Below are 12,693 nucleotides of genomic sequence, written 5' to 3'. Positions count from 1 at the left end.
ATAATGCCACCTCTTAAACACACTTTGAGTTTCATAGGTTTGTTGGTAGTCCACAGTTCTTTTCCGTGGGCCGTTTTCCCAAAGCCAGTGGGCAGAGGTGGCAGCTGCCCTAACCCTTCTCTTGGCACCTCTGACCAACACACAGATCCTACTGATACCCAGTTTGATGACCATTGGTTCAGACTTGGTGTAGCTGCAGCAGCTAATCTGCTGTGCCCTTAATATTGTACCTGTCAGAGTGTGGGAGTTTGGAAGAAAAAACGTGAGCTCATTGGCAGACTGCGAACCAAATCACTTCAAAGCACATATTCAAGGGAGACCAATAGCTTGATTCAGTTGGGCATTGCCAAGACCTGCCCAGGCCCTAAAACTCATTGTTGGTCGAGAGTTAAGGAATAGAAAATGTTATTTGAAGAAGATTCTCTTTTAAATCTGGAGGTGGCCTTTTATCATCCAAAGTATGTTTCAAAAGTCATTCATTGAGAATTTCCCCCTTGCTTCAGCTGTGTCAACAGTTTTTTCCATTATGCTGTTGAAGTGGCATCTTTAATAAATACTGCAAACAGTATTTTTTCGAACGAGAAATAAGGTTGACATTTTAAGGGCAGGGTGCATGTAAAAAGGCAGAGGGTATCTTTCACTGGAACCGGTGTGGGATGGGGACCGCTGCCTCTGTGTAAGATTTACAAACTTTTATGACCTGATTTTAACCATGGGCAAGCTTAGCGTCGGATGCGTTTTTTTGGTGGGTTGTGCTGCAAATGTCATATTGTCCATGCATGTGGGGTTGTTATTGATAACTTCAGCATTAAGGATGGGTTAAAGAAACCTTTATCTTCTCTTCGAAAGCTCACACATGGGTATTTGGGCATTAGCTGCTGTCATTTCGGTGTTCCAGGAAGGATACATGTTCACACGTTTCGCTTACACCAGACTGTTGTTGCTTAGGTTTGTTTCTGATGGTTGGTTGGGTCATCGCCTATTATTTTGCAGAGCTTTGGCTGCTGATGAGATTCCAAGGCTGAAGCATTTGTAGTGAAAGAGCCCTGTGTATTTAGAACAACATTGTGTACCTAAGTGCTGGACCCTGTTCCAGTTGGTAATATATAAAAGTTAGGTCTGCCTCGGAGAAGCTCAGACCAGCCAATCCTGCAATGTTTTCTTCCACTGTATGAGTTGGATGGCACCTCCTTCTAAGTGCGCTGCTTGGCATACAAAAAAACAGGCTGGTGGTTCACGGGGGTGATGCCACAGTCTAAGAAGTGTAGGTGAAACACACTTCAGCTGCATTAGAATAATTAATCAATCTTTTAAAATAGTTCTTTTTGATTTATTGCAGTACTCCTGACAAAGAACTTACCACGTTCGAAATGCATTGGGTTTGTTACTGTACTGGGTCAAAGGATATTTGGCATCTCGTGCCTATGTTTAAGTTTGGATAAACATCTGAAAATGAGGAATAAAGCATTCCAGTTCAACTTATCTGTCTCCGCAGTGATTTTATAAGAATGGAAAACATGCATTCCTTAACACGTCAAAAAGATGGAAATACAATGGATCGTTCTGGTTAATTTTTGAAAACGGTTTAAAAGAGAAGAACTGTTGTCCTAATTTCAGCAGTGCAGCAGTTGGTGTCGCTACTTTCGCACCTTTTTTCTATCACAGTCTAAGAAGTGACATTATTGGCTCCTCCTCTTTCCTCTCCTGCATTCTTGTGGTCCAATAGCCCTGAGGCAAATAGTGCATTGGCAGGCACTGATTCACTACCAGAGGTCTCCAGAAACCTAAGGAAAGCACTGGAATAGCACATCTACTGCCTTATCTGTCTTCCCCATCCTTGGGTCAGTAGAGATCACAAGAAAATTGTGGAATGAAATTTACAGGTTTACAGACCCGTGTGATAAAGCAGGTTTCATAATGCCTGGCTGCAGGCCTGCCGCAGCTACTGCCGAGCACCATGCTTGTACTCCAGTCTCTAGCAGAAATAGAGCCGTCAGTGGACTGTGGGACTGAATAGAAGGGAAGGCCAGAAATAGAGTGAGATTGGGGTTCCTGAAGAAGTATATTTTTTATATCTATTTTTCATGGAAGAAATCAATAAAGGAGGTGGAGCCTCATGACTAGACCCCATGTGCCTTTCTATTCATTTAAGACTAAGGGGCATATTATCAAGGGTGGCGATAGGCAATTATAGCCGCTTTAGCGGCCGTTTTCGCCCGCTAAGTGGCGATAATTCTATCGCCCTATTAGCAAGCTGTCGCTAACTGATGTTAGCGACAGCTTTTAGGCGATAGCGAGCGGTTTGGGGCCCGCTTTGCATGTCAGCGATGTTTATCGCTAATGACATGCAAAGTGGGCGTACCCAACCAGTTAGCGACTAAAAGCAGTCGCTAGCGTCTATTAGCCTTGTAGATGTAGTGATGGAAATATTCGCGCTAAGCGCGAATATCTCCAAATACTAACACCTGCCCAGACCAGTTCTTAGCCATGTTATCCAATGGGAGGTGGATAACATGGCTAAGAGCATTTCGTCGCTAATGCGTGAATATCGCTGTATTCTCAGCGATATTCACGCATTTCGCCACTATCGCTGGATATTTTAGCACAATGGAGAAAAACATTGCTAATAGCATGTTTTTGCCGCTAACATATCCAGCGATAGGCAGCGATAAAAAAACGTCGCTAAGCCTATTTAGCGATAAATATCGCTACTTGTTGGTAATATGCCCCCAAGTTTGCGAGCTTTTTTCTGTTCCCGACTTAAGTTTAGATAATTTCTGAATTTTCCAGCGTAAGTGGCACTCGAAAAATAGATTTTGATATTAGGCCTTTTGTGGAGGTGGGGAGTAAAAGGGATAAATAGAGTGAACAAAAGTAGTGTAGTGAGGGTTCGGCTGCTTTTGCGGGAACCACATATTTTGGCTCACCCTTGACTCCTTTCCCTTGCAAAGCATTTCTTAGGGTGAGCTTAGAAAAGAGGGGAGAATTTAGGGAGCAAGTGCGCAAATTATAATTGTAGAACAGTAGTAATAAAAAAGGGTGCTTTAAATGAGAATTTGAGTTCCAACAAAGACAAGTCGAGCTTTGCTCTCATTATTTACTAAAGGACACCTGCTGTGCTTTACAAAACAACATAATAAATAAGACACTCGGAGAACAGTGTGTAAAACAAATGTACCGTCCTCATCTATCCATCTACAATTCTTTAATGCATCAGAACAGTTGGTGTCGCTAATTAAAATCTTAAGTGTTGGGCTTAAAAAATGAATTTCACATTTTATTCACTTATTTTGTATCCACGTAATAAGAGTTTTCAGAATGCTCTGATCCATACTACGAAATATTACGACAGAAAGTGTTTCCTTTCCTCTCACACCACAGGGGTACTTACTATATTCTTTGTTATCATTTAATGTAAATAGTGTCAGATATCTTGCTGCAGTAGGTAGCATGGTAAAGGAAAAAAAAACTTTTTTAAAGGATAAATACAAACAGGACACTTTTGTATGGAATCCAGTCTGATGGTAGCGTTTACTTCAGTCCTGAAAATTATGATCTAAGTCTCCTCCTTAAGAACTTAGTGGGATTGGCTTTGTAAACAAGCATTCATTATTTCGAACAGTGAATGTGTTTTTATAGAAGTTTGCAACATGACCTACATTTGACCTAAGAAATGTTTTACAAGCCAGCAAGAATATTAGTGTTGAAAACACACATTTTAGACTGATTATGAAAGTAAGAAAAATTCAAGATTTATCTTTAACATACAGAGACCACCTGGTTACAGTTCCATGGTATTGTGTGTAACTGAGGCTCATGCAGCCATATCTAAAATCAGATTTGTTTACGAAAGGCCAGATTGATGTTTCTTCATAATATAACCTGCTTGTAGTGCAGTATAGATCCAACATGCATGCCTCCTCACCCTCAAGCTCTACCTCATTTTTAGGTTGCAGTTTACCAGACAGCATGGTTTGCTAAATACGTCTTGGGGTCTAGTTAGCCTAGGAATGCATTCTGCCTGTTGATTACCATTGAGTTTGTGGTTTGTAACTCACATTTTCTGGCTCTCTATTTGCTGGCTTTATTTGTTTTAGGCTCTCCAGGTTCAGTTCGTCCATCTGGTTGCCTAAAGCGTGTTTACTGTATTCTTCCATAAACTCAATTTCTGTAAACAGGCCTTTAAATCTTGTTCTTATCTTGTTACATTTGCTGTGCATTCAAAGAAGACAGAGGTCAAATCGCAGGTGCTATCTTATAGAGTGCTTGTTTACTTTTCTTTCTCTGACTTCAAAGTGAGAGGATTTATTTGACACTCTTGCTGGGTATTGGGCTAGGAAAGTGTTTTTTCTAGCAACATTTAAATGAACTGTAGTTGTTTCAGAACATATCAGAATTAGGAACACAGATGAAGCACATATTTTGGTATTTCTGAAGTGTGTTGGAAACAAATACTTTAACCTGTTTACCGCGGCGGCAATTCCGCTGTGGTGCAGCGGGTTTAATGAGTGGGCGGGGCTGCGTCGGCAAATGGACGTGCGCAGCACTACGAAGGTAGTGCGTGCGACGGCCGTTGGCGGACAGAAGCACGCAATATGATCAAAACAAATCAATACACTAAGTGATGCAATTTCCACGCATTATCGTTTGAGCACTGTGTAATTTTATTGTCTGTGCAAATGTAATGGTCATTTCAATTGAAGATGTTTTGTCTGTAATGGCAGTGCGCTACCAGACCATGCATACTCCACTCTATGCCACTCCACTCTACACCACTCCACACCACTGCACTCTACTCTACGCTACTCTACCCTGTACCAATCTACTCTACCCTGTACCCCTCTACGCCAATGTACTCTTCCCCACTCTACACCATTGCACTCTTTGCCACTGCACTCTTCACCACTCCATCCTAGGCCACACCAATCTACTCTGCACAAATCCACTCTGCGCCACTGCACTCTGCGTCACTGCACTCTGCGCCACTGCACTCTGCGCCACTGCCCTCTGCGCCACTGCACTCTACGCCAGTGCACTTTCCTATGTAACACTCAACTCTGTGCTCATGTACTCTATACCAATCCACAGTACGCCACTCTAATGTACTCTGCACCACTATACTCTGTTTCTGCACTCTAACCACCTTATTCTGTCATTACACTCTATGCCATTCTACGCAACTAAACCTTACCCTGTACCACTTCAATCTACGCCACTTTACTCTACTCTGAAACAATCTACTCTATGCCACTGCATTCCACACCACTCTGTTCTACTCTATGCCACTACACTCTACACCACTCTACTCTTAATGACTGCACTCTACACAACTGTACTCTGTCATGGCACTCCGCCACTGCACTCTACTCTACATTACTGTACACTACACCATGGCTCTCTATGCCACTCTACACCACTGCACTCTGACACACTTGTCTGCAACACTGCACTCTCCGCCACCCCACTCTACGCCACTCTACACGGCACTACTCCACTCTAAGTGTCTCCACTGTATAACACTGCGCTCTATGCCACTGCACTCAATGGCACTATACTCTACTCTGCACCGCTCTATGCCACTCTACTCTGCGACACTGTCCTCTGCACCAAACTATTGCCACTCTACTCTGTGCCACCTTCACTCTACTATGCAACACTCTAATCTACGCCACTGCATTCTACAACGCTTCCTAAAATGAGAATGATGGAACCATATTTAACGTCACTTCCAAAAGTCTCGTTATTTTCATCCAAGGTGAATGGAGGTGACTTGCTAGACATATGTGAGGGCAGGTTCATTCATAAAATACATAAGCTCCACCTTTTTGCTTTTCATCCGCATTTCTGACAGCTTGTTGCAAAAAAGCGGTGAAGTGCTTTACAGGCATTTGCACGAGTGCAGATAAGAGTTGTGTGCAGGTAAAACTGTCTGACGTGGTCTAGTATTAAAAAAAACTGGTGTACAGAGTAGGCTAGGCATTTACAAGGGAGGCATGAAGACATGAGGAGCGCTAGCACCCGCCAACCTCTTGAGTTGCTAAAGTCAATTATGCTAAACACACAGGTCTATTGTGATCGAGTTACAGGATGATCTTTATTGGCTATCATGATGCTTTTCAGTATACTAAGGACTGGGAAAATCTGGAAGGACTTGGACAGAGGTGGTCACAGGAGTATGCTTTGCTTAACTATATGCTAGCTCTCCTCAGCTGTACTGCCTTTTCAGACACTATACTCTAATAGGAAATATCCTAATTTCTCCTCCAAGTGAGTTCTCATCTGTATAGTACAAAGCTGCTATCAGAATTTATAGGGAGGATCAGGTATTTTAAAATGCCATTCACTCCCAGCCACCCTCTAGTGCATACAGTGCCCAGCTGGACGAAATTAAACTGTTTAAATACGATTGTCAAATACTGGCAGCTTTAAAATATTACTTTTAATATGACTTAGCCCCAAGAAACTTGGGTTAATGCATTACTGCTACAAAATAGCTGTCCTGTCGATCAGAAATCATGTTCTAATTATCTACCACAGCATTGACGTCCAATCGTGTTCACTTCCTAATTGAGCCGCTTAGCAGCGTGGATGGATGGGCACCCACAGTTGCGGGGTCCTGTCGGTCTCCGCCACCTGCCGCGTCCTGCCTCAATCTGTTACTCTGACACCCAAGCTGTAAATGGCCGTCCACCGCGTGGCGGATCCGCGGATAATCCTTAGGTTTAGATAAATGATTTTATATTATCTCTGGGCCTTAGAGTGTGCCGCCTCCGAAATCTGACGGATTAATGAATCACCGCTGCTGCTAATTGCCGGCATAAGAGTGTTTAAGTCGTTGAACAGACACATGTTCACAAGAAAAAAAAAATGTTGATTTGATGGTTTTGCCGCTCAGCATGTTAACCACTGATGCCAAGAACCATAGTGCCAGAGCAGAGCTTTCTCAAATATCTGGAAAATTGTTCTCTATCGACTAATTGTTGCTTTTCAATGCACTGCTGAATCCCCTTATGAATTTCCTATTAAAGAGCCAAGTTATGGAAACAAAAGTCAGTATGGCCCATTTCTGTTATTTTGCCATTTGGCTGTAGTGATAGGAACCACATGTAGCTCTGAATATGTTGGCAGTCGCATGTACTTGGCTGTTGTAACTTGGCTTATGACATGAGATCAAGATGTCCATGAAATACACCACGCCAGTGACCGCAAAGCGAGCCAAGCTTATTTCGAAGGGAGACACTCCCCACCGCCCAGAACAGCAACACATTTTAGAGCCTTCACTCACTTAACACTGTTGATTGTATTAGACCAAACATAATCCACATTCTGTACAGCAGAGGCCGGCCTTTCACTCGTTTTTCACATCACTTAGAAACGTATTGACCAACACAACAAACAAAATTGCGCAATCACACTATACAGAACAATACACACACTTAACAGAACAATACACACACTTTACAGACCACCACACAAACTATACAGAACAACACACAAAAGTGTCGACAAGCCATGCAGCTGGAAACACCATGCACGGAAGGCCTGGGAATGCCATGCAATGGCAACGTCACAGTTGTTTCAGATGTGCAATTACATGATAAAGCACTATAAACACAGCCTTCCCCACAAACAGCATGATCCCTAGCTCAACCAATAAGGCATGATCTCTCAGCCATGTAACATGACGTGTTGTCGTGAATGAAACACAATATTCAGCATTCCTACTCTTCGCTGGACACAGCACAGTCTTGCATTTAGACTCGAACACAATGCAAAGAATACATCTTCACAAGGCAGGTCAGGTTCTGGTCTGTAAGGTACCCCGGATCCAGAAACAAACAGTGCTCAGTTGTCACAGAGCCTCGATTCAATAGAAGGCGTGGCACGGCATAAAATACCACCTAATTGCAGACTTCTTTTTAATCCTCCTATTCTTTTTATTGCTTGGTCTTCAATAACATTATTCGTCCAATGAATTCTTTGTTTTGTTTTCCTTTCATAAATATATACGCTCACTTGGCAGTCTCTGAGCGGGCCTGTTTGGTTTAGCTGCTCCCTGAATTGAAGGAGCGCAGTTTGCAGACGCCGTGTCCTTGGGGCTCAGGTTGGGAAAACCATGTCTGGTTTTAGCATTTTCAAAATATGAATTCGCAGAGCTTCAGGCCTACTTGCCAACGCGTTCACTTAATTGCTATATTGGATTTCCTGAGAATGTTTCTGCTTTTTTTTTCTTTTGTATTTAATCATAATAGTGATTTCTGGCACTTGTGTGACATGACTTTGACATGACATTCTAGTGATAGTGAACATAGCCCGGTTTTCGTTTTAATTAGCTTACCGTTGGTGTACCTGATGGTGCTCAATTTCGATAAATGTGTGTGTGTGTGTGTGTGTGTGTGTGTGTGTGTATATATATATATATATATATATATATATATATATATATATATATTTTATATTTTTTTCTTTTTTTTTACCTATATGCACAGTTGCCAATGAGTAGTTATAGTTAGGATTTCAATTTTCATTGGAAATGCATTTTTGGTCTGCTAATATGTATAACTGATTCTGTTTGGCGAAACTTCATGAAAAAAAGAAAAAGAAAAAAAAAAGACTCATCCACTTCAGCTCCTTCCTGGAAAGTTTTGGGTGATCAGTCAGCAGAGGCTAATAAAAAAAAATGATGGGGTGCCCAAAGACACATTTTCATAATGCAATTTTCTTTCTGGAAATTAAGCAGCTATGCCACAAAATGCACTGAACAGAATTACCCCAAATTCAGCAGAATGATCCGGAGTAAATAATGTAATTTTCTTAAATGGTACACGGATCATCTCCCGCCCTTTTGAATTAAGAACCTCTTGGACTGGTCAAGGGCCAGATTGTGGGGGGGGAGGGGGGCCGGCACTTGTTTATTTAATTTTTCTCAGAATTAGGAAGGGTGGCATGCTTGGACATTCCTCCCTGAGCCAGTATTGGTCTCGGGGACCCCATCCCCTGAGGCCCAAAAACGGATTCATTATTGGGGAGGAGATGCCTGTGCGTGCCCTCCCTCTCCCTCCTTGTGCCCCCTCCCCCAAGCCAATAATTGACCCCAGGAACCCCATTCTCTGTAAATCTGTTCAGTAGTTTTTGAGGATTTTTTTGTTTTTTTTTAAAGTGCTCGGGTAGGCATGAAAGGTTTAACCATCAGAAAAAGTTAGTGACATGTGGATCGTCTTTTCTGATTGGTCTTTGTAACATGGCTGCCCACAAAATGATTAATATGCTGTGGCAACCATTGCAGGACTCTGAGACATGGTCCCAGAGTCCTGAAAGTGAATTTCAAAAGCATATAAAGTGTAGGATGAGCAAACTCTGACCCCCAAGCATGATGCGAGGTGGGGGGTCCAAATGGACCCTATGCCTCCTTTTCTTTGGATTACCACAACATGAATAACATGTTGTGGCAGCCATTACTGGAGTCTTGGACATGGTCCCCATTGAAATGCATTGTAGTGAGATTTTTTTGAAGGGTCACAAAAGAAACGCATGCAAAGGGTGCTGTGTTAGAATTTAGTCACAATTTACATCATTTGCTGGCAGTACCACACTAATTTTAGGAATTTTGATTTGCTTCAAGGTGATTGTGCTTCTGATTCTCTGGTAGTATTTTATGAACCATGTTTGAGAACTGTTTTCTCTTATGATTTAGTTATGGAAGGTGCTCTACAAGCTAAAACGACGAAACATTTTCAAAAAATTCTCAAATATCTTCCTCATGAATTTTGCAAAGTCTGGTATGTGGAATTAATCGTCCAACAACGTCAGCAGCCCGTCAGTTGATCCCCCCCAGTGCTCTATTGCAGCTTCACCGTAATGTTCTAATGAACAACTAGAACACTAATGTTTTGCATTTGTGACAAAAGTGTGGTGCACGTGAATGCCATGTTTTTGGAATCGATACTGTAAAACACAGTCTTTCCTACAGATGATGGTGCTGTAAAAGAAGAAATGAGGGGTTTCTTTTTGTTATAAACATTTTGGTCAGTAATCTCGAAAGGTAAAATGAGGACACATTTTCTATGTGAGACATTCTGACATGAAACATTTACCTCCAACACCAGCAGCAGTCGGTCTGTCAACTGCAGCTTCACCAAAGAGTTCTCATGAACAACTAGAATGCTAATATTTTTTTATTTATGACAAAAGTGAGACACTCCTGAACGCAATTTTGTTGGAATAGGAGCTGTTGAATGCTAACCATTTCCTGAGGAGGCAGCTGAAGTAAATGAGCATTGAGATGTTAATGCTGGTATGAAACTACTAGGTAAAAATATATGGGGAGGTATGGGTTTTTAGTAATTTAATGTAATAATGTATTCTTAAAGGGGCTGAAAATAGTTAAAGGGGTAGACGTCTGCATAAGTACAGCATATTTTTGTACTCATCCAACACAGCTTCTCAGTTGCTTAAGAGCTCCCTAATTTTAGAGCAGGGAACATTGTGGTAGACACATTTTGTGTACAGCGGGGTTGGCCATCAATACAAGACTTTGCAGGGCCTGGCTGTGAGACCAAGCCCTACGAGCAACATTTGCTACACACCACTTGCACAGTTGTGGCTGGGTGCCCACAGAGGAACATCCACAAAAGATTGGTTGAAGGCCCAGTGGGCAAACTCCGATGAGCTTGGCCAAAGGCTGTGTGCAATGGGGCTTGTGTGTCAGTGGAGTGTTGGCCTTGAGGCCAGGATTTGCGGACCACCCACACTGCTCACAGCCTAAGGCCTAGCGCAGTGCGGCTTAGGTGTTCGTGGGTCGTTGGTCACTGGACCAATTTAGAATATGATCATAAAACCCTGAAATTCACTGAAAAAGACAAAGGTTACACTGACTTTATAGTTAAATATTGAAAGGAGACAAGAACTAAGATTAAAGAAATACACTGAAATGTGCCAGTTATACTTTAGATAATTAACTATACCTGCACTGTTTATGACCACACATATTACATCATGCATGGCATGTTAAATGAAGTGATTGATAACGTAACACAATAGATTTAAAGAAAAATATTGTTTAAATTACTAATGAGTACCATGGTCACCAAGGTAATATATGAGGCTATAACCAGTGCATGATGAGGCTCAATGTACAGTTAATTGACTAAACTGGCATATTCAAGTATTTATTGGGTTCTTTAATGTTAATTCTTGTCTCATTTCAACAACTAACATAACTTGTACCTTATTTATTCCAGTGGCGGTCACCAATGTGTAGTTATTGTTTAGCTGCACTTTCATTTGGAAAGCATTTCTAGATTTCATTATAACCTTTGACCCTCTGGATGAATGTGCACAAAACTTGGTATTCTAACTCAGATTAGTATCTGAATGAAATGTTTTGTGAAGATCCATGCATGGGAAAAAAGTTAAAAGGAGGTGGGGGAAAGTATCACTTCACAGTTTAGCTCGCAATGGACATCTTGCTGAAAGATAGAGCAACGACTGCTGAACAGTTTACACATGAAAGTAGAACTTGATGGTATTTTTTTTTTTCATTTGCTGCAAATCTGTAGATTCTGAGATATTGACATTGAAAAAAGTGTCTGGTGGGATTCAGGGGGTTAACACTTTTGTATATTTTATCATTTGAAAAACCATTTAATGATTTTCTTATAACTTTGACACTGTTTGATGAGTGTGCCTCAAATTTGGCAAACGTTTAGTATGTCCAGACTACTATTGGTATTTTCAAATGTGTGCATTTCCCTAAAGGGGCTGTAGTTAAAAAGAGTATGACCAAAAAGTGTGCATTTGCTTATAAAGTTAGCACTGACGGAATCCTAGGCTTCCACAAATATTTTGACAGATGTCGCCCTAAGGTGCTGGGTGCACTGTGTACGTAAAATGGAATGGTATCCATGCCACTCTATGTCCCTACATTATCCTTAGTGGTATTTCTGAAATGGAAAGGCTGGTTAAGACTTCGAGCAGTGGCCTAATTGTAGGAAGCTGCTCTGAATATGATTGCTGATTTATATCCAAACGGAAAGCTGTTAATCCTTGAAGCACTCTCGCAATTCTTGACTTATGCATCACTAGAAAAAATGGCCAAGACTAATTGAAAAACGAATGTTCGCGAGGTACTACAGCAGCTCCTCACAGCTGGGGGCAGCCGTAGGCTGGTGACCTGGTTTCACTGTTCCTTGTTAGAAATGTCCAACTCAAATTTGCTGCTCATTAAGGTTGAGTGGGAGGCTGGATTAGGTAAATACTTAGGTAGCAGGGAGTGTGTGAAGATCTTAGAGTACATACAAAAGGTTTCCAGGAACATGAGGCAGATATACACCCAAGTTAATTATCTACCTTTGCGCTACATAAACCCCAGTCATGTTTATCTACTGATGGGCACTGAAAACATGATTTGCCCGAGGTGTCCTTGCCAAAACATAGGCTTTAATTATATAGTTTGGACCCATAAAGTGAGAATGAATTGAATGAGGAATGAATATACTGGAGAAATACCTTGGAGTAGCTGGAGTCTGCTGGGCAGGGAAGGACTGTCTACACAGGAAGTCTGCCTGTTGAGGCTGTTTTTAAAACCTAAAACATGAATAGCAGCCTACAAATACATAGGCATGGCACGGATCCTAGCTAAGCTCCACACAGTAATGTCCTAAAAATGCTATGCCATTCCATCCCATTGATAAA

General features: G+C 41.6%; 1 protein-coding gene across 18 annotated transcripts in view; it reads left to right on the top strand.

Moving 5' to 3' along the window:
• Positions 1 to 12,693, top strand: part of PTPRM (protein tyrosine phosphatase receptor type M) — a 1,498,021-nt gene that overhangs the window by 83,234 nt on the left and 1,402,094 nt on the right. The window lies entirely within an intron of this gene.

The sequence above is a fragment of the Lissotriton helveticus genome, chromosome 4_1, assembly GCF_964261635.1.
Source record: "Lissotriton helveticus chromosome 4_1, aLisHel1.1, whole genome shotgun sequence".
Taxonomy (NCBI): Eukaryota; Metazoa; Chordata; class Amphibia; order Caudata; family Salamandridae; genus Lissotriton; species Lissotriton helveticus.
Note: the sequence above shows the minus strand (reverse complement) of the source record. Positions and strands in the feature narration are given on the sequence as shown.